Genomic DNA, 21520 nt, shown 5'->3' with positions numbered 1-21520 from the left:
TGGAATCAAAGATCCTGCTGCATCACTACTATCAAATTATTTTTTATGATTAATCCTTCATGTTTCATCTGTGTGGAGCCATTTCTGAAAAATAACTTGTTTGTGAAAAATGCCTTCAAAAATTTCTTACAATGACTTCTGGTTTACTCTAGGCACCACCTAAAATTTTGGCAAGCTCTTTGATAGCTGAATCCATTGTGACCCAACATCTTTTGTCTCATAATTTGCTGCTTTCCTTACTATCCCACTGGGTGCCACACTGAACCCTACATTACTGAATACATTTTTACCTATGTTTTTCCCTCTGCATGAAGTGCCCTTCTTTTTCTGTGTGCCTAGTTCCTGTTATGTCAACCTTTAAGACTTATTACAAGCATTTCATTCTTAGGGAAATTTTCTATAACGGCTTAAGGCAAAATTAATTATCCCTGATTAAATAATGCAGTATAAACAGTTTTGGAAAATTCATAGTTTCCTAAGGAAAAAGGTCCCTAACTAAATGAGTAATAACCATGAGAAACATTTATGTTGGTAATACAAATAATGTCAAAAAGTGTTTTTAAAAATTTGTTTATTCATTCATCAAAGATAAAACAAAGTAGAGGTAGTCTCATGGAAGCAAAGATAGAATGCTACACTGGGACAAGTGAAACTTAAAGAAGACAAACCTATTTACAAAGTGTCAAAAATGCAGGATAGAAATGTACAATGACAGCGAATTGAGCATAAAATTTAGAAGTTTGAGATAATACCACGTTTGTTAAAGAAGCTTAAATGTAAAGATAGAGATAAAAATCAGATTTAGAGGGCTGAGGTGTAGTCAAGAAAAGAGGAACAAGTACAGACCACACTCTAAAGGTTGGGTGTGATAATAGAGATTAGGCAGAAGGACCCATAGTTGGGGCTAGGAGCTCTTTTACTTTGCAGGATAGCAAAACAACAGATGAAACATTTATAACTGGGGAGAAAAAGAAGGTAAAATAATTATACCCAAATCCAAAAAAGATAATGAGGAGGTAGTAATTAGGTAAAACATGAGTAGTAGTGTTACTCATGGACTAAAATAGTGGCAGAAAATGCAGAGATGGGAAGAAGGAGGGAAAGAATGGCTGCCAGTGTAAATAAGTGCCTGAATCAAGGTTAATACATATGTGAAGACGGACAAGGCAACTGGAGTAAGAAGGGTGTGCTGGCTCAGTAGGAGAATTGAGGGGAGGTCTGGAATAGTAATTGAAGATAATAGAAGTTGCTGATTGAAGACAATTAAAACAATTGGTAAATTGCTTTGAGAGGTCAGCTGGGTTTGGAAACTGAGAATTTATAATGTCAACAAAAGTATGCATTTCTGTAAATGATCAGAAGCTCTTACAACATGAATTGATTTTAGTTAGGGAAAAGCATGTTTTAGGATGGAGACCTTTTGAGGACTTTTTTTTTTTTTTTTCAGCTTGTGAGGCAGAAAATCATGGGAAAAGAGAGTTAGGATGTGACAAAAGGTATTTGGCCAGTGGGGCTCAATTTGGGAATGAGGGTGTGTTTTCCCTGTGGCAATAAACAGCCTTAAAATCTTAGTGGATAATGGCAACAAGCTTTTAAGGCTTGCTGACAGATCTGTAGGTCAGCATTGGTTTGGTTCTGTTCTACTCTTTAAAATTCTTTTAAAAATAAAAGAATCTTCTCTAGCATCGCACTTGTCATGACCACTGACATCTCATTGGCCAAAGCAGGCTATTTCACATGGTCGAGTCTGACCATGAGAGAGAGGAATATACACATCCTATAGGGAGGCCTGGCAAATTTAAGATACATAAAACTCTACAGGGAAGGGAGTGGATACTTAAGAAGAATATTAAATGTATCACATTGAACAGGAAAGATGTGAGGCTTAATGGTAATTTACATGGTTAAAATAAAATGAAGTGGAGAAAGGGACTAAAGGTAAAAATAAAACAGTAACGTGTTTAAAAAGAACAAAGAAATGAGGCAGATCAGAGATTTATGTGAGGATGGTAGCTAGAGTTTCTGAGGTAGACTATATTCTAGACCTTTTCATTGATGCTAAGTGGTCTACTTCAGAAATTTTACCTGCCATTCAACAAAAGGTCTAAAATGTGGTCATGATAAAAATGTTGCTGAAGTAGTAGGATGGCGGTGGATTTTATTAAAGCTGTGGAGGGTGAGTAATTTAGTAGAATTTAGGATTGTCAGCATATGAATTTTGACAACATCTTAAAATAAGAGTAGTAGGGGAAAATAAGTCGGTGAAATTCCTGAACCTCCAGGAAAATGGAGGAGGAGCCTGGAGGGGGAGATAATCATCTAAATGTAGTAGGTGCTGAAGACTTCCAGTTTTCAGTTCCCAAGTAAGGAGCTTGAAAGTCTCCACTTTATTCTAACAGAAAATAAAAAGCTAAACAGAATGAAAAAATCAATAGCTCTCCTTAGATCCTTAAGAGAGGGGAGGACACAAGGCAAACTGCTGCCCTGAGAATGGAGAAACAGACCAATGAATACAAGTAGTCTCACCTTATGAGTAGAAACTGCTGTGGAAACCAGTGCCTGGGTGAGAAACATAGAACTATAATTGAATTATTGAAAGTTATGTGTGGACAAATCTGAGAGAGTTAAAAAATTCATGGGGACCCAGTGGTAGGCAGTGCCCGCAGTCTCGTGAGGTTTACCTCTAGGAGCTCAATGAGATTCCTACAATAAATATTGGAAAAAATCCCCTCAAACCTCCTGCTGGGCAAAGGGAAAAGGAACCATTCTGAAATAAGCCAGAGACCTCATCTCTTCTCAACATGACCTACCCTCAGGAAAAATAGGTTAACCAGAGTCTAACTGTCTAAAACCTAGTTTTTTTGTTGTTTTTTTGTTTTTTTTTTTGGTCTTTTTAAGGACGCACCTGTGGCGTATAGAAATTACCAGGTTAGGGGGTTGGATCAGAGCTTTAGCTGCCAGCCTGCACCACAGAAACAGCAACACAGGATCCAAGTCATGTCTGTGACACACACCACAGCCCACAGCAATACCAGATCCTTAGCCCACTGTACAAGGCCAGGGATCTAACCCTCATGGATACTAATTGGGTTTGTTAGTACTGAGCTATAATGGGAATCTTAAAGACTAACTTACCTGGGGAAGGAAGATACTAACTCTATCCCATTCTAGCAATCATCTCCCATGTAAAGGAGGAGAGAAAAATTTAATCACTTGTGAGGTTCATAGGCTCACTAAGACTGAGACCTAATCACAGGACTATAGAGCTCTTCCTCTGCCCCTCCATTTTACCTCTATATTACTAAAGATCTATTTATAGCAGTTCTTTTCAACCAGTATATCATGTCCAGCTATCAAGAAAAAGTAGCAAAATATATGGAAAGTCAAAAAAAACAAACACAATGTGAAGAGACAGAGTAAGCGTCAGAACCAGGACATAGCAGGGATGTTGAAATTATCAGACTAGGAATTTAACATAACTGATTAATATGAAGGCTGTAATAGATAAAGTACACAGTGTGCAAGAACAGATGAGTAATATAAACAGAGATGGGAAAGTCTAAAAAAATTAAGAAATAAAAAAGAAATACTAGAAGAAATCTTAGTATTACAGAATATGCAAGGGTCAGAAAAGGATGATAATTAATTGGGAAATTATTACATACACAGATACATTTTATATGTGAAATATACATCAGGTGGATAGAAAACCCAAATATTAAAAGGTAGCAAAACCTATTTAATTCAGCTTGTTTGTTGTATTAACATTGGATCAAGTTTAGATTTATTTCTCCTTTACTTACTTTCTGGTTGGCCTAAAATATACGCAGATGGATATGCTGGAAGGGAATAGTCATAAAAGTAGTTTCTGAGACAGGACATGTGCTGTTTCAAATAGGATGCATGGTTGTGATAACAGAAAGGAGTTTAATACAGATGACCATTATAGAACCTGTCCAAGTCAAGTCTATCTCTGGGTGAAAATCTGCCTCAGAGAGATACTCTTGTTTGAAATTATTCATTGTTTGAATGTACTTAGGAAATCAAGGCAACTTTTAGAGTTTTTCTCAATATTTTTATTAACTTCCTGACGTTATTTTATATCAAAATGAGTTTCGGCTCTCAGTGTTCTTTTATAAGTTCAGCAAACATTGCTATGTGTGTCTTGGAAAACTTTGAAAGTCCTATCCAAGCCTACTGCTATCTAGACAGGTCATGAGCTTTTAACATTGCAAATTATATACCTTTGTGTTTTAAGGAAAAGAAAGTCTTAGTATTACAAATCTATTGGTTTGGTTCTGTTAAATTTTTATAAAACTTCTTCAAAATATTTGTTACATACTCATAAAAAATCAGTTCTAGAGAAGTAACCAAAAGTAAAAGAAATGACAGATATCTGTTGTTGCTTAAAAAATCATACCAGAGATTAATGGCTTAAAACAACTTATTTATTATCATAGTTTCTGTGGTTTAGGCATCCAGGCTAAGTGGGTCCTTGACTTTCATCTCACACAAAGTTGTAATGAAGGTATTAGCTAAAGTCCATGGCTAGAAAAGGATCCAAAGTCAAGCTTACACTGAGGTTGTTGGCAGCCTTCAGTTCTTGAGGGTTGCAGGACTAGGGACCTGGGTTCCTCAATGGCTGTTGGTCAAAGGCCTCTGAAGTTCATCACTTCATTTCCATTTGGGTCTCTTCTTTTGACCACCTTCACCCAATTATCACAGCTCCATTCCCCATACACATACATAAACCTGCCTCTGACATCTACCAATCTGCTATTTCCAAAAGTTTAGTGCTTTTTTAAAAAATTTAGATTCCATATAAATGAGACTATACAGTATTTTTCTTTTTCTAACTTATTTCACTTAGCATGATGCCCTCAATGCTATCCATGTTGTGGCAAATGGAAGGACTTCCTTCTTTTTGTGGTTGAATAATATTCCATTGCATATACACCATATTTTCTTCATTCATTCATCTGACAACTTAGATTGTGTCCACATCCTGGCTATTGTGAATAATGTTTCAATAAACAAGGAAGCGAAGGAAACCATTATCTTTTGAGATAATGGTTTTGCTTCCTTTGGTTATATATCCAAAAGTGGAATATCTAGTTCATGTAGTAGTTCTATATTTAAATTTTTGAGGAATATCCACAGTCTTTTCTGTAATGGCTGCACCAATTTATATTCACACCAACAGTCAACAAGGTTTCCTTTCCTCTGTATCCTCACCAGCACTGGTTATCTCTTGACTTTTTTTTATAATATCCACTGTGACAGGTGGGAGGTGATAATTAGCTCATTATGATTTTGATATTTCTTTCATGATGATTAATGATGTTGAACATCTTTTCTTGTACTTTTTGGCCATCTGTATGTTTTTAGAAAAATGTATATTCAGATATTTCATCCATTTTTAATTGGATTTTTGCTTGTTTGTCTTGCTATTAAGTTGTATGGGTTTCTTACATATTTTGGAGATTAACACCTTACCTACCATGTGATTTGCAAATATTTTCTCCCCCTTCATAGGTTGCCTTTTTACTTCGTTGGTCATTTATTTTGCTCTATAGAAGTTTTTAATTCGATGTAGCTCTAAGTGTTTCTACTCTTGTTTGTGCTTTTGGTGTCATATCCATAAAATCATTGTCAAGGCCATTGTCAAAGAGGTTCTCCCCTCTGTTTTCTTCTGGAAGTTATATGGTTACAGCTCTTACATTTCAATCTTCAATCCATTTCATGTTAATTTTTGTAAGTGGTTTAAGATCAGGGCCTAATTTCATTCTTTTGCATGATATCCAGTTTTCCCAATCCCATTTACCAAAGATAATTATCCTTTCCACATTGTGTATTCTTGACACCCTTGCTGAAAATCAGTTGACTGTGCAATCATGAGTTTATTTTGGGTTCTATATTTCTTCCACTGATTGATATGTATGTTTGTATGCCAGTACGAAACTGTTTTGAACACTGTAGTTCATAAGAGTTTGAAATCAGGGAATGCAATGTTCATAGGCTTAGTGCGGAACCTATAGCTTTATCACCATGATTTTTGTTCAACATTAGCAAATGTTATTATTTAACATTTGCTATTAATAGACCCAATTTATTACTACATTGAGAGCAATGTCTTTGGATTATGTCTTCTGGATTCCAGAAAGGAACATGTTTCAGTAATTATCACTTAGTGATGAACTGCTTCTTGAACAACCTGGCCTATCTCACCTAGGCCATTATTGTCAACAGTTTCTGAAAATTCAGTTTTAAAATGCAATATGTTTGTACAACAGATCAAAGAAAAATACACAAACAAGCAAGCAACTATCGTCTAAGAATTTGATCTCGATTAATTTACTCTATTCTAAATACTCTATTAAATGCCAACATTGCAACTTATATTGACTTTCCTTTTTGTCCAGATTCTCCTGAAAATTTCATAACTTCATTGATATAACTTCTAAAACAATTTCTAATATAACTGTTTTGATTACAAATAACAAAAACAAGCAGTTAATGCAAGCTAGAATTATAAATGTTTGCTTTTATCAAGTAAATAGGGAAGGAATCTCTGATAAGCTTTGTGTAAAAGCACTCCCTGGAACTTTGTCTTAATAGGATCTTACAAAGAATCAGGAACTTTTATATACATTATCTCACTTAATTCATTACATGAAAATACAATAAAAACAAATTGCATAAGGTGAGGATTTTAATTAAGAAAAAATAGCTAAGGATCAATATTGGAACAGAAGGCTTTGAAACATTTGTATACCGGAAAGTAAGTCTCTTTTCTAGTTCAAAATCCTTGATGTATGGCATTAAAGGTAAATGCAGAGAATAATTACAATAAAGCACTTCTGTAAAGCACCATTCATATGAATAGCTCAAAGCGATTTTTATTGCATTACCTCATTAATCTTCCTAGTATCCCTACTGAGTGTGGGTGGCAGGAATTTTATTCTGCCACCCACATATTTTTACATATTAATACATATTTTTTTTTTAAAGTGAAACAAGGACTTTAACTTCCAGCTGCTTTCTCCATAGTATATCCATGACTGCTTGAACTAAAAAGTGGTAGGCTTAAACATATTCCAAAATAATTCATTAATTTATTAAATCATACTTTCAGCTAGTAGTTATTAAGTACAAATGTACATTATGTGATTATTAAAATGAAGACTCTGAAAGAAACTAATCTGACAGAGAAGGCCTTAAATATTAGGCTCAGTGTTTTCCAATGGATCTCAGTGTTTTCTAATGGGGACCCTAGAAGGGCTTAAATTGGGGGTGACATAGTAAAAGCTGCAAGCTAGAATTATAAATGTTCACTTTTATCAAGTAAATAGGGAAGTAATCTCTGATAAGCTTTGTGAAAAAGCACTCCCTGGAACTTTGACTTAACAACCTCTATCCAAGATTTATAGCTAGGCAAAACTCAAGGAGATTTGGTCTGTCATCTTCATTCAAGACATATTTAGCAAGCCCCTATCATGGCCAAGGTGCCAAATATAAAAGTGAGAAAGTGTCCATTCCTAGAAAACATTCAGTCCCATAGGAAGGATGAAACAAATTCTTAAATATCCATACTATGTGGCAGATTATAAACATCATTAGAGAGGTAAAACAAGGTGCTATTTAGATACAAAGGAGAAAGAAAACTCATTTACTGGGGGCAAATCAAGAGATTTCAGAAAGATTACAGTTGTCCCAGTATGATATATACAGCTATAGATGAAGCATTTGTCTATATTTTGCCCACAGTGATCTGAATAAAAAAATTTCAGCAATCTCAAAAGGACATGGATGTGCTCTCAATGGAAACAATATTTTTTTAAAGGGCAAGAATAAAGATTTACCATGTAGCAATTACTAGTCATGTAATTTATCTTGAGAGCAAATAACAGTAGAGAGGATCTATTACCATCAAGAAAAGATGATTTTTGGAAGGCTTTTAATACAAAAATTACTTTTCCTATGTTATGATAATTGATATATGGTTCATCACAAAGCAAAGTTATAATTAACATTATGTTAAATGATTTTATTTTTTGTAATGATCCCTTCATAATTTGTAATTGCTCAATTTTGTTTTGTATTGCATTTTCAGTCATTGTTACCCTAATGCTCTTCTAACATGTCAGCTTTACTATCAAGATACTATTTCTCCTGATGAGTTGCAAGGTTTTACTTTGGAGGCTTAGGGCATAACCAGCATCTTTCACTTCACTTTACTTTCCTCCTGGCTAGTATCTTTCCTGGATAGCCCATCTTCTTCCTTTTTGATTCATTCTTTTGGTTTGCTGGTATACATCTCCAAGTAACTGCCCAGGTAAGGATGGGTGAAAAAAAAATTTGTTATGTTTAATTCTATACTCAATGCTTTCAAATTTTATTTTAGCGGACATATAACTCATAGAGAAAATTACTTCCATTTAAAACTTTGGAGTCAGTTTCCATTGTCTATTGTCTTTCAGCATGCACATTTTCTGATGTAGACTCTGATTCTATTCTAATTTTTGTTCACTTTGTGTTTTCTATTTTGACACTAATTTTTGTGTTGTTGTTTCTTTCCTTTCTATAAGCTATTTGTTATTTTCTTTATCTCTGTTTTATGGGAAAAAATCACTGTGAGATGTTTAAATGAAGTCACTGTGTCCATGCATGTTTGTGTGTGTGAGTGTGTACGTGCACACTTAATCCTTTTCTATGCTTAGCAGGCCCTAACAATTTTAAGGCTCCTGTCACTTTGTATTGCTATGAAATTTTCTGCTATTAGTTTCTTACAATCTATCCAATATTTTTCTTTTTTCAATATTTCCATTATTAGTCTATTTGACAACATGGAATATACCTTTATGTGGTTCAAATTTTCAATTTCTTAATTGTTTTGCTCTAAATTCTACAAATTTTCCTCAGTTCTTGTATCACATTTACAGCACTCCTAATTTTCAAGAGCTACTTTTGTGTCTCATTTTTTTTTTTCTGATTCTTAACTTTCCAGTCTGTTTTTTATGAATACAAAATCTAAAATTGTTCTATGGTACCAGTTAGATACAGGTTTTTATTCAGCAGTGTTTGAAATATTCTTTCACCTGGGATCCAGTGTTAGCTTTCTTACTTGTATCAAAAGCTTTTTTCACATGTTTTATAAACCTTGAATATCCACTCATTTCTTTTTTTTTTTTTTTGTCTTTTTGCTATTTCTTTGGGCGGCTCCTGTGCATATGGAGGTTCCCAGGCTAGGGGTCTAATTGGAGCTGTAGCCACCGGCCTACACCACAGCCACAGCAACACAGGATCCGAGCCGTGTCTGCAACCTACACCACAGCTCAGGGCAACGCCAGATCGTTAACCCACTGAGCAAGGGCAGGGATCAAACCCGCAACCTCATGGTTCCTAGTCGGATTCGTTAACCACTGCACCACGACGGGAACGCCTCCACTCATTTCTTATAGTGGGTGGGACTGTCGGGCTGGTAGACTTTAGCTAAGAATGTGCTGACAAGAATTTAGCTATTTTGCAGTATTATGCATATATCCCTAAACCCATAAGATTAAAAATGCATGGAGATTATATCACTGTGACAGGTATCCCATTATTCTATTTTTTTAAGACTATTTGTTCAAACTCTTTCGAGATGACTTATTTTGGGATCAAGGGTGAGTATACCACTGCAGCTATGTGCACTTAATACCTCCAGTTTCTCCCCACCCCCTACTCAAACCTACCTCTGCTCTCACTCTTTTCATGGAGTCCAGCATTCCTTGATATTCTTCAGGGTCAGTTGACTACCATTAAATTTAACTTTCTCTGCTGCTAACATTTTTAAAGCTTTTGTTTTTATTTTATCAATCCATTCATCTTTGTCTATTTTTTGTCTTCTAGTGGAGTGTTGGAATTTCTTACCCTCACCCTACATACACACTGTTTATAGATATATATACCTTTCTATTTTACTCTTATTTTAGTATGTTCTTAAGTGTTAGAGATTATAAACATGTTTTTGATCTGCCTTCTTAAATCATAAGTTGACGCCATTGTTTTTCTTTTTGAATCAGGGAAGTGATTATGATCTGAGCTGTGTTTTAGAAAAATAACACAATATTGTGTAATGTGGATTGGGGTGAGTATATAAAATAGAGATTTTGAGGTCATATCTAGTCAGTGTATCAAAAGAGATAAAATAAGGATGGGTGCAGTAGAAATGGAAAGATAGAGCTTTTTAGGGTAGAATTGTAGAACCTATCAACATTACAAATGTGCTATGAACCAAATTTTGCTGCTCTTGAATGCTGAAAGTTAAAGAAAAAGCAACATATCAATGCCACATAGGATAAAATAGAAAAAAAAACTACATGATTAAAAATCTGATTTTTTAAAAAATATTTTATTGTGAAAACATGTATATACAGAAAATTGTATGAACCTGTTAGTACGGTTTAAAAAAATTTGTTATAAAATGACCATATGTTCCAGTTACTATGGAAACATAATAAGCCCAAAACCTGTAGCATAAAGCATCCACTATTATGCTTATGAATTCTGTGAGCAAGGAAAGTGGAGGCACCAGGTGACACTTCTCTCTTCTCCACTGTGTCTGACTTCAGCTAAAAGGCTAGAAGGATTATTTTCTCATGAGTCTGGCGGTTTACACTGATAGGTAAGCTAGAGGCCTCAGTTCTCCTCTAATGAGGCCTCTGCATTTATTTTCTTCATGAGGTATTTTTTATGGGCTAATTTGGACATCCTCGCACCCTAGTAGCTGGGTTCTAAGTTAACTGGGTCCTGATAGTGAGAGCAAGAAAGAAGTATTAGCCTATTTATGACTTAACTCACTCCACATGCTACTTGCCTGATCAGTCACAGTACCCACTGTCTAGTGAGAGTGTTACTCACAGTGGAAGGTGTATGGTCAAGCCACACAAGACGGCTGTTCTCTTGCTCTCTGCACATCCCTTGCTCAACCAGTGCCTGCTTCACTTACACCCTGCTCATAACCTTCTTATACTTTCCCCAGGCCTCTGCTAGTGATTGTTCTTATCAAAGGAGTGGTGGGGGCCTGAGTGTCCTTCTGCTGGTTTCCCTAGTAACTAATGAGCCAACCGATGTAATTTCCCCTATAACTGGCAATCCTCACCCCTGCCAGCTGAAGCCTACCCTGTATCCTGCCTGCCATTTGCTGCACAGGTGGGGTGTTGCTCTGGGATCTTGCTTCAGACATGTAAGCTCACCCTATCCGTTAAACCATGGATGTCTCTGTTGCTGACTCTGGGGTCTTCCTTTGGTCTTAAAACTGGGCAAGTGCAGGCCTTGTAGGCTTGCAGGATGCAGCCCAACAGAAGGTCCTGGAGGTTAGTGTTGCCATCTGTGGAAAACACTACCCAAATGAAACATTAAATTATTGCTAACAGTGTAATCTACTTGTGTATCTTTCTTAATCCCAAATTTCTGCATTGCCTTGGAGGTAATTACTGTCTTGATTTTTATAGTGGTCACTTATTTGTGTTTCCTTAAAATTTTTCCACCTTGTGTTAATCAATAAATGAATATTTTAGTTTTGGTTAACTTTTGAACTGTTTGTGTAAAATCATACCTCATACTGCAGATATTCCTTTGTGTTTTGACTTTTTCAATCAACATTATGTGTGTGAGATCCATGTTTTTACATGGAGGTTATTCTGAGAGTTACCAAGTGTTAGAGTACATTCAGCTCCAGTATTAACCAGAGTTTTCACCTTTTGTTTATTTTTGGGGGACTAGAAAATGGTGAGTTCACCATGAGGCCTCTGATTGTCCACAACTACTCTCAGCTGGAGGTGATCTTGGCCTGCATCTTATACCTGGAGCATGAGAGGCATCTAGCCAAAAAAGACTGTATTCCTGAGGCCACCTGCTGGAGCAGATGGGGTGGTATGGGCAGGTCTGAACTGTTGTTTGGGTTGTAACACTTCCCATAGGCTAGCCAATACAGCACTGGGTTGCCGGTTTATCTTTTCAGGTTTATTCCCAGGAGCAATGAGATCAAACCACATTTACTTCTGGATTGCTTTTACCTGACCTTTTACAGCCAGTTGAGATAGGCTTTTGCCTTCTCAACATCCCTCTGTGTCTTAGGTCTTTCCCATGGTTGCTTGTACCCATTCTGAGGATTTGTCCGTTTCCCTGAGATCAGCAGTGAATTTCCCAATATCATAACTGTCTTGTCCCACAACTGGGCTCAGCATGGATATCAGTGTCCTATTCCAGGTATTGGGATATAATGGAGTATCCTGGCTTTCATTCCTGTAGTGAATGTGGCCCAATGAGGGCCTTCAGAGACAACAGATTGTCTGTCTTATTCCAAAGTCTCTAAGAATTTCTTGTGCCTCCTCTATAGATTTCTGGGGTTCAACATGTCTGGGGACATCCCTGGTCATTGGGCCAAGCGAGAGTAATCCAATCTATAAGGGAAAGAGTCCCTTGAACTCTCTGAATGTCATAAAAGTGTGCTGGAGGTGCTGCTGGAGGGAAGGGTGTGTGGTGATGTTGCTCACTCTCTGTCTTCTGTCCAGGTGGAGAAATGCCACAGCTCCCTATATGTCACAGCTGTGCTAGTCATACCTGGTATTTCTCTGGGTTTTTGTTGGCACTTGGCACCCATATCAATAAGCTCAGCAACCTTATATTCTATCATCATGAATGTTTCCTGAATAAGTGGCTGCCCCACTGACTGGGATTGTTGCTGGGTTTTTGCTTTCCTTCATATTAGGATCAGATGATATGGAATGATTTTTTTAAATTAGTCAATGAATTTATTACATATATAGTTGTACATACATGATCATCACAGCCCAATTTTATAGCATTTATTTCACTGTCAGTCACCACAACATCCTTCTCTTCTCTTGTCATGAGACATGTTTCTACAATATAGACTCTTTGCTTCTATTTTCTATGCTGAAAACTCCGTCTTGTCCTGCCTTACTTTATCCCATATTCCTGCTTGAAAAACAGTCACAGTGCTGGTTTGCACAGCATATGTCCTCGAAAGAGGAAGAGGAAGATGAGCCTCATGTCCCCAAGGGGTTTATGAGGGGTTGTTAACAGGATATGCATTAGCAAAGAGAACTGAGGTGCAAACCTAGGCACACCAGGTTGCTGCAGATAGGCACACCACAGTCTGCAGAAGCACAGTGGTGATTCTCTAGAATGCTATGCATAGACAGCTGATGCCAAGCTTCCTCAATGCTAATGATTGTTAAATGCCTAAAGGTCAGAATAAAAGTTAATCAGCTACCAGCTATGTGACTTTTAAAATAATTAAAAAAACCCCTATATCCCGCACCTACAACTCCCTCCTCACTTGATATAATCCTAAAGAGCACAGTAAAACCAGTGTGGTTTCTTGAGGTGGCACTCTTGGTCTCTGAGTCCTTGAGTCCCTTGGTTCCCACCTTTACTTAAGATAAATGTCTCTGTGTCTTTTTTTATGCTAACTTTTTCCTTAAGTTTCACAGCACCTGTTCTTCATCCCTAACCTGCATTTCCACCTTTAGTGTCACAATTAGGCTTTGCCAATAGTTCTTGGACCTTAATCCTAGGCAGTTCGCACCCTCCTAGCTTTCCAAAATGATTCATTGAATTCTCCAAGTTATTATCCTGCTGTCTCACTTTGTCTTCCAGCTTGAAGCCAATAGAGTAGTGGACGACCTCAAGTCTTCTAACTTGAGCTTTAGCCTCACATTGGACATCAGCTCTGTCCAGCTGAACTCCCCATGGTGGATGCCTGCCCACTGTGGCAGTTATAGGTTATGCTTCTTTGTATAATGTGCTATGTGCAGTTTTTGAAACAAATGTATTAAGCCAGCTGGCATTTGAGGGGCATCTCCAAAGTCACATGGTGGTTCATGAACATGTATCATTCAGGCCACCCCTCCCCACATAACAGGTCAGTGGCCAACTCAGGATGTCCCCCATCTGTTGCATCTTTCCGAAGACCCGTTTCTTCCATTTCCTGGCTAGCTTACCAATTATTGTTCAAAACTCCAGGAGTTCCTTGAGGGAAATTCAACAATGGCCCCCATACAGCAAGAGACCAAAGAAAGAGGCAGACCATTCCAGATTGACTTGTGGCAGTTTTAATAAGAAAGGGAACTTACAAATGAGGTTTGTCTTGTGTGACCATAAGACAAGTAAATCTCTGCATCCTCCCATCAGAATCTTAAGAGTTTTATACAAAGACCTTTGTGGGATTCAGTCACATACACAGTCCAGATGTTTTCAATAACAACAGAATACAGTCCAGTTCTCTCAAGGCTGTATCCGTGAAGTAGCTCCTAGTGTAGGAACAGTATGCAGAACATACATTCCAAGGAAAGGGAGGGGACGAGGGGCCTCTGCTTGTTGGGTCCAGCTAGAGGGTCATCTGGGAGTCACATCCTCTCAATGCTCTCCTTCCAGCAGAATCCTAGAAGAGAGATTCATTCCTTCAAGTCTGGAGGCTCAGCAGATGTCACTCTACAGCCCCTGCTTGACAACCAGGTTCATCCTAAGAACATGCATACCATGCAGCATATCCCACTGTCCTTAGAGCTGGGTGGCTGGAGAGACATTTTCATTTCTGCAACTGAGAGGGATGTGCCCACCAGGGACTCCCTAAGAATCTGAGTTGTGACCAAAGAGGGCATCAGGAAGGAGACTGTTCCCCTCAGCAAGGATTTATTTATGTGCTGTTACCATAAATCAATTCAGAACTGGTTAAGGATGAATTTCAGAGTTCCCATTGTGGCTCAGTGGATTAAGAACCTAACATAGTCTCTGTGAGGATGAGGGTTCGATCCCTGGCCTAGCTCAGTGGGTTAAGTATCCTATGTTGCCGCAAGCTACAGGACAGGTCATAGATGTAGCTCGGATCCTATTTGGCTGTGGCATAGGCCTGCAGCTGTAGTACCAAATAACCCCTAGCCTGGGAACTTCCATATGCTGTAGGTACAGCTGTAAAAGGAAAAGAGAGGAAAAAAAAAAAAAAAAAAAAGAAAAAACTGGTTAAGAAATACTTTATTAAAAAAAATAAAAGCTTAAGTACTCATTTTATTACAAACAACAGCAACAAATATATGTAAAATCTCCCTACCTAGGTATATTAGCCTGGATTGATGTTTTTAGCAGAGGACAGGGAAAGCGATTGGGAAACTCTCCATGTGCTGTGTGGAGAATTGCACTATCAATGTCCCTTTGTTGCTTTTATCCCTTTTTTAGGCAAACCTCAGTTTGGATCTTTCTAGTTCATTTATTTAGATCGAAAGTTGGCAAACTGTTTCTGTAAAGGGCCAAATAGTACATAATTTTGGTTTTGTGGAACACATTCTCTCTGTTACAACCACAGTTGACCCATGAACAATATGGGTTTGAACTGCAGTGGTCCCCTTATATGAAGTTTTGTTTGTTTGTTTGTTTGTTTTTAATGGTAAATATCACAGTGCTACGTGATCCATGGGTGGTTGATGTGAAGCCATAGAATACAGAGGAACTGTGGATACAGAGGGCTGACTATAATTTATATGTGGATTTTTGACTGCACAGAATGTCAGAATCCCAAACCCCTGCATTGTTGAAGAGTCAGCTGTACTTAGCTCCACACACAAACAACCTTAGATAACATGTAAAGGAATAGGCATAGCAATGTTTCATTAGATACTTAAAAATAAGTGGCAGGATGGATATTACCAGCAGGCTGCAGTTTTCTGACTGTATCTACAGTGCAGAACTCAAGTTTTCTCATGGTGAGAGAGAAATAGTATATGGAATGTAGATGGAAGGTTAACTTCTTTTTAACATTCTACTTAAAATCTGAATTTTAACCGCAAGCTCACTACTACTTTCCTACACTTCCTGAGCATCTGTGAGATTCTGTAAGGAAATTTGTTTACTTCCTATCAGTTTATGCCCATGTAGGAACTTAAGTATTCTAAAAAGTTGTGAGAAATTATTTGTGAAAAGTCAGTGATTTCCTTATATACCTATTTTCAGTCTTTGTAAAAGGCGAAGGATAAAAACAAAAAGAAAAAACAGACTACTTTTATTGACTCTTTGCATTTTATATCTTGCCTTTACCCTTTTGAATTTGTACTTTATACCCATGCTGCATTTTACTGGAGTAATCAAAAAGAAGAAGGAAAGGCATGGCTTTAGCTGCTAGTATTCTGCCAGGAGCTGGCCTCCTCTTCTTTTGAATCCAGATTTCTGCTGGTTAACTTTCTAAAACTTTCTAACTTTTAATTTTATCATGGTGATAACTATTTAAAGATAATTGAATCTCTCTATGAAGCACTTTTTTTTTTTCAGTGAAATTGTGTTGAATGCATGGTGAGCATGTTATTAGTGACTACTTGTTGTAATTGAATCATGAATGTTGACATTGTTTCTTATGCAGAAGTTTGTTTTAATTTTCTTTTCTAAAATGGGATGGATAAATAGGAGTTCCCACTGTGGCACAGTGAGTTAATGATCCAGCTTATCTCTGTGGAATCGATGGTTCCATCCCCAGCTCTGCACAGTAGGTTAAAGATTCAGCATTGCTGTAGCTGTGGCTTGGTTGCAGATCTGGTTCAGATTAAGTCCCTGGCCTGGGAACTTACATATGCTGCAGGGGCAGCTGAAAAAGAAAAAAAAATTAAGTGGGATAAATATAGTAAACCTGAGTAATAACTAGAGATTGAGGCATTTTTTTTTCTATGTAGTAAAGGAAGATAAATTATTATAGCTATAGATTTATTATTAATCAAACCATTAAAGGATCAAGATGAAAGAGGAGTAAGATGTTGCACTAACATTCTCCCACAAACACATCAAAAAAAAAAAAAACCTACATTTAGAAAGATTTGCATAGAACATCTACTGAAGGCTGGAAGAAGACCTTAACCTTCAAAAAAAGGGCAAAAAACCCTCTATATAACTGAATAGAACAAAAGGAAAAAAAGAGAGAAAAAAGGATCAGGACAGCACTAGCACTCCCGAGAGCGAGCTGCTAATGAGAGAAGGAACCCACACCCTGAGAAGCCACCTAACTGACAGGAGATCAGCCAAGACAGAGGGACCTCAAAGTCACAGAGAAAAGTGCAGCAGCTGGACAGAGGAGGGCAAAGCAGAGTGATGGCTGCATAGATTATCTGCACCACTGCCCTGGACACCACAGCCTGAGACACTCAGGCAGGGGCTGGACCCTGAGACTGAGGCTCTGAGGTCAGGTTGAGGGAGAGGACAACAGTTGGCTGTGCAGAGATAGCCTGAGGGGCTTGGGAGAAGAATGTCACAGCTGAGGGAAACTAGAAGGAGGTCTGGGTCTGTAAGAGAAGCAAGGAGCTGTTGTTGGGGAGGTGGAGAGAAGGAGTGATGGATCTCACCACAGGAATCTCTTTCCCTGCAGGTGCATGGACTCACAGAGGGTGGGGTGCCTCTGTCACAGGCTATGGGTGGTGAGGCACCACTTGCTCAGGCTATGGAAGACCAGGTGCCTCTTGTGCAGGCAGTGTGTGGCTGGGTATCTCTTCTGTGGGCTAAGGGCGGCAGGGGGCTAAGTGCAAAGTGGCACATATTGGGTGATCAATAGGCAATGGGAAAAAATCACAGCAGACATCTTGGAAACCAGAGGAGGGTATGGCCCACCAACACTAGGGTTTAGTGAACAGGCTCCACCTGCAGCCCTGGTCACTTTAGAAGTTGGTAAAAAAGAGGGCACTGCAACCAAAGACCGCATGTTGCTGTTCTCATTCCCCTGGGAACACACCTACTTTGCTGCTGCCACTGCCAAGTGCTCCAGGCACTGCCTACACATGCCTGATCACTGTCACTTCCCAGGACCCTGCAACTAGGAGCAGCCTGTGCAGCACCTCCTGTGTGGGCTAAGTGGGATGGGGTACTTCGTGCATGGCCTACAGGTGGTGTAGACAATCCACCAGTTACCACTGACTCCAGAGGTGGGCGTGGCCTGCCACCACTAGGGGTCCATGCACAAGCACCACTTTCACCCCCAATCACCTCAGAGGGCACCATAAAGGAGGGCATTGTGATCCAAAAATACCCATTGTTACTCTCCCTTGGGAACTCACACACCCTGCTGTTGGCACTGCCAAATGCTCAAGGTACCACCTAAATCTGCCTGAGGCTCATTACCACCTGCTAGGGACCTGCAACTAGGAGTAGCCTGTGCCACTTTCCAAAGGCTCCTTGTTAGTCTCAAGAGCCCAGAAACTAGGCACTAACTACTAGCCCTGCCTTCTCCTTGGAAACACATGGAAAACCCCATCAAGGGGATAACAGCCTGCTCATACCAAGGAAAGAAACAGCAAATATCCAAACTTGCATGACAAAAATAAACAGCAAGCCCCCACAAAATACAAAGAGGCACTCTTGCATAGAAATAGTCCTCTAAGACAACAGTAGTTGGTTTCCCTAAACTCACAGAATAAGAAAAATATAAGCAAAATGAAGAAGTTCATGAACCATTCACAGTTAAAAGAACAGGAAAATTCACCTGATGCAGCAAACAGTGAAACAAACCTCTGTAGTCTAATAGACACTGAGTTCAAAAAGAAGGCAGTGAAAATACTTAAAGAATTAAGGGTGAATATGAAGGAATTAAGACCAGATATGAACAATAATACAGATAGCTTTAGCAAGAAAGTATAAAATATAAGGAGGAGCCAAGGAAAATTAGAAAATTCCTTTGCATAGATGCAAACTGAATTAAAGGTTACTAAAAAGCAGAATGAATAATGCAGAGGAACGAATTAGTGACTTGGAATATAGAATAATAGAAATCACCCAAACAGGGCGGCAGACAGAAAACCAAATGAAAAAATATGAAAGCAATATAAGAGATATATGGGAAAATATGAAGCAGACAATCTGCTTAATAGAGATTCCAGAAGGAGAAGAAAAAGAAAAGAGAATTGAAAATGTATTTGAGAACATTTTCAGACATAATTTCTTCAATCTAAAGGAAACAGATATTAAGCTATAAGAAGCATAGGGAACCCCAAACAAGTTGAACCCATGTAGGCCACACCAAGACATATTATAATAAAAATGACCAAAGTTAAAGGCAGCAAGAGAAACACAAAGCATTAATTATAAGGGAACTCCCATAAGCCTATCAGCTGACTTCACTAAGGAAATAATACAGGTCAGAAGACAGTGGCAAGGTATATTCAAAGTTCTAAAATGGAAAAATTTACATCTTGGGAGGAGGACAAGATGGCGGAGGAGTAGGGGGACACGCTCGCCCTCTCCCACAAACACAACAAAAAAAGCACATCTACAGAAGAAATGACTCGCACAGAACAACAACCAATCGCTGGCAGAGGAACCTAAACTCCAATAACGGCAAGAAGTTCGTGACATTATTGGGCAGAACGGGAGAAAAGAGGAGAGTGAGAGAAGGTGAATCCGAGCGGGACGGGCGCTCCCGAAAGGGAACTGCGGAGGAGAAAGGGATCCCGCACCCTGGAAAGTCTCCTACCGGGGGAAAGATCAAACGAACCGGAGGAATCTCCAGATGCAGAGAAGAGTGTAGCAGTAAGTCGGAGTACGGAAAAACGATCAAGAACCCAACGGACCATCTGAACTACGGGCACAGTCACCAAAAATTGAGACGCCTGGGTGGGGGCTGGGCACCGAATCCTCGGCTCCAGAGGTTAGTCCCCGGGAAAGGGCCGGGGGACGCCTGGGTGGGGGCTGGGCACCAAGACCTCAGCTCTGAAGGTTGGTCCCCGAGAGGGGGCCGGGGGACGCCTGGGTTGGGGCTGGGCACCGAGACCTCGCCTCCGAAGGTTAGTCCCCAAGAAAGGGCCGGGGGGCGCCGCCTGGGTGGGGGCTGGGCACCGAGACCTCGGCTCCAGAGATTAGTCCCCGGGCTAGGGGGGCGGGGAAGAGCGGAAACTGCTTGGGAGGTCTCTAAACCATTTGACGGGGCAGAGACTGCCTGGGAGACTAGAAAACAAAGCTGTCGCAGAGGAAGGGAGCAATACTCTAGGGGCGGGGAAGTGGAAAGCCGCCTCAGAGGGAACCTGGGAGAAGAGCCTGGTCTGCGCCCGTGCTGGGGAGGGGAGAGAAGAAGGGGTGGGTCCCCATAGAATACCCCCCACGCCACAGCAAGCTTACAGGCCCGCTAGCTAGCAGAAAGCTGTGCTTCCCAGTGCATTCCCTCCCCCCACCCCCGCCACCCCCTACGCTCTCGCCGAACCTGGGGCTGCCTGCCATCCAGGAGGGCTGGCCTCAACAATTGCCTGAAGCCTACCACCGCAGGGGCTCTCCCTGCACAGGCCTGCTTGCCCTTTGGAGGGGCTACACTTCCACAGAGCAGCACCAAACACCACCAGCCCCCTAGAAAAGGCCTGCAGCCCAGAAAAGCTAGAACAAGCCTAGCCAGGCCGTGAATAGATCGACCTAATTCTCCGACGGTTTTTCTGAGACGGGCTCCCCCGGGGAGGAGCCTCTTGAGTCTCCAAGGGCCTTGCTACACGCCCAAGACCCCAGGGGGTGCTAAGACCTAGGGGACCAGCTGCATAGGACTGCCAGCTCCAGGCAGGACCCCCTGCAGCCCAGAAAAGCTGCAACAAGCCTGGCCGAATTGGGAAAAGATCTCAGACGGTCTTTCTGAGTCGGGCTGTCCTGGGGAGGAGCCTCTTGAGTCTCCAAGGGCCCTGCTACCCGCCCAAGACCCCAAGGGGTGCTGAGACCTAGTGGACCAGCTGCATAGGACTGCCAGCTCCAGGCAGGACCCCCTGCAGCCCAGAAAAGCTGCAACAAGCCTGGCGGAATCGGGAAAAGATCTCAGACGGTCTTTCTGAGTCGGGCTGTCCTGGGGAGGAGCCTCTTGAGCCTCCAAGGGCCCTGCTACCCGCCCAAGACCCCAGGGGGTGCTGAGACCTAGTGGACCAGCTGCATAGGACTGCCAGCTCCAGGCAGGACCCCCTGCAGCCCAGAAAAGCTGCAACAAGCCTGGCCGAATCGGGAAAAGATCTCAAACGGTCTTTCTGAATCGGGCTGCCCTGGGGAGGAGCCTCTTGAGTCTCCAAGGGCCCTGCTACCCACCCAAGACCCCAAGGGGTGCTGAGACCTAGTGGACCAGCTGCATAGGACTGCCAGCTCCAGGCAGGACCCCCTGCAGCCCAGAAAAGCTGCAACAAGCCTGGCGGAATCGGGAAAAGATCTCAGACGGTCTTTCTGAGTCGGGCTGTCCTGGGGAGGAGCCTCTTGAGCCTCCAAGGGCCCTGCTACCCGCCCAAGACCCCAGGGGGTGCTGAGACCTAGTGGACCAGCTGCATAGGACTGCCAGCTCCAGGCAGGACCCCCTGCAGCCCAGAAAAGCTGCAACAAGCCTGGCGGAATCGGGAAAAGATCTCAGACGGTCTTTCTGAATCGGGCTGCCCTGGGGAGGAACCTCTTGAGTCTCCAAGGGCCCTGCTACCCGCCCAAGACCCCAGGGGGTGCTGAGAACCAAGTGAAATCTGCTACCATCGTGGGGTGGACCTCC

At 40.6% G+C, this 21520-nt stretch overlaps 1 protein-coding gene across 7 annotated transcripts in view; it reads left to right on the top strand.

Moving 5' to 3' along the window:
• The window catches only part of LOC106504458 (uncharacterized), a 1793907-nt gene that overhangs the window by 779382 nt on the left and 993005 nt on the right, over positions 1-21520 (top strand). The window lies entirely within an intron of this gene.

Source organism: Sus scrofa, chromosome 7, assembly GCF_054392235.1.
Source record: "Sus scrofa isolate SSC_HxYL_T2T_F1_AM1 chromosome 7, Sscrofa_HxYL_maternal_Yorkshire_Landrace_v2.0, whole genome shotgun sequence".
NCBI lineage: Eukaryota > Metazoa > Chordata > Mammalia > Artiodactyla > Suidae > Sus > Sus scrofa.
Note: the sequence above shows the minus strand (reverse complement) of the source record. Positions and strands in the feature narration are given on the sequence as shown.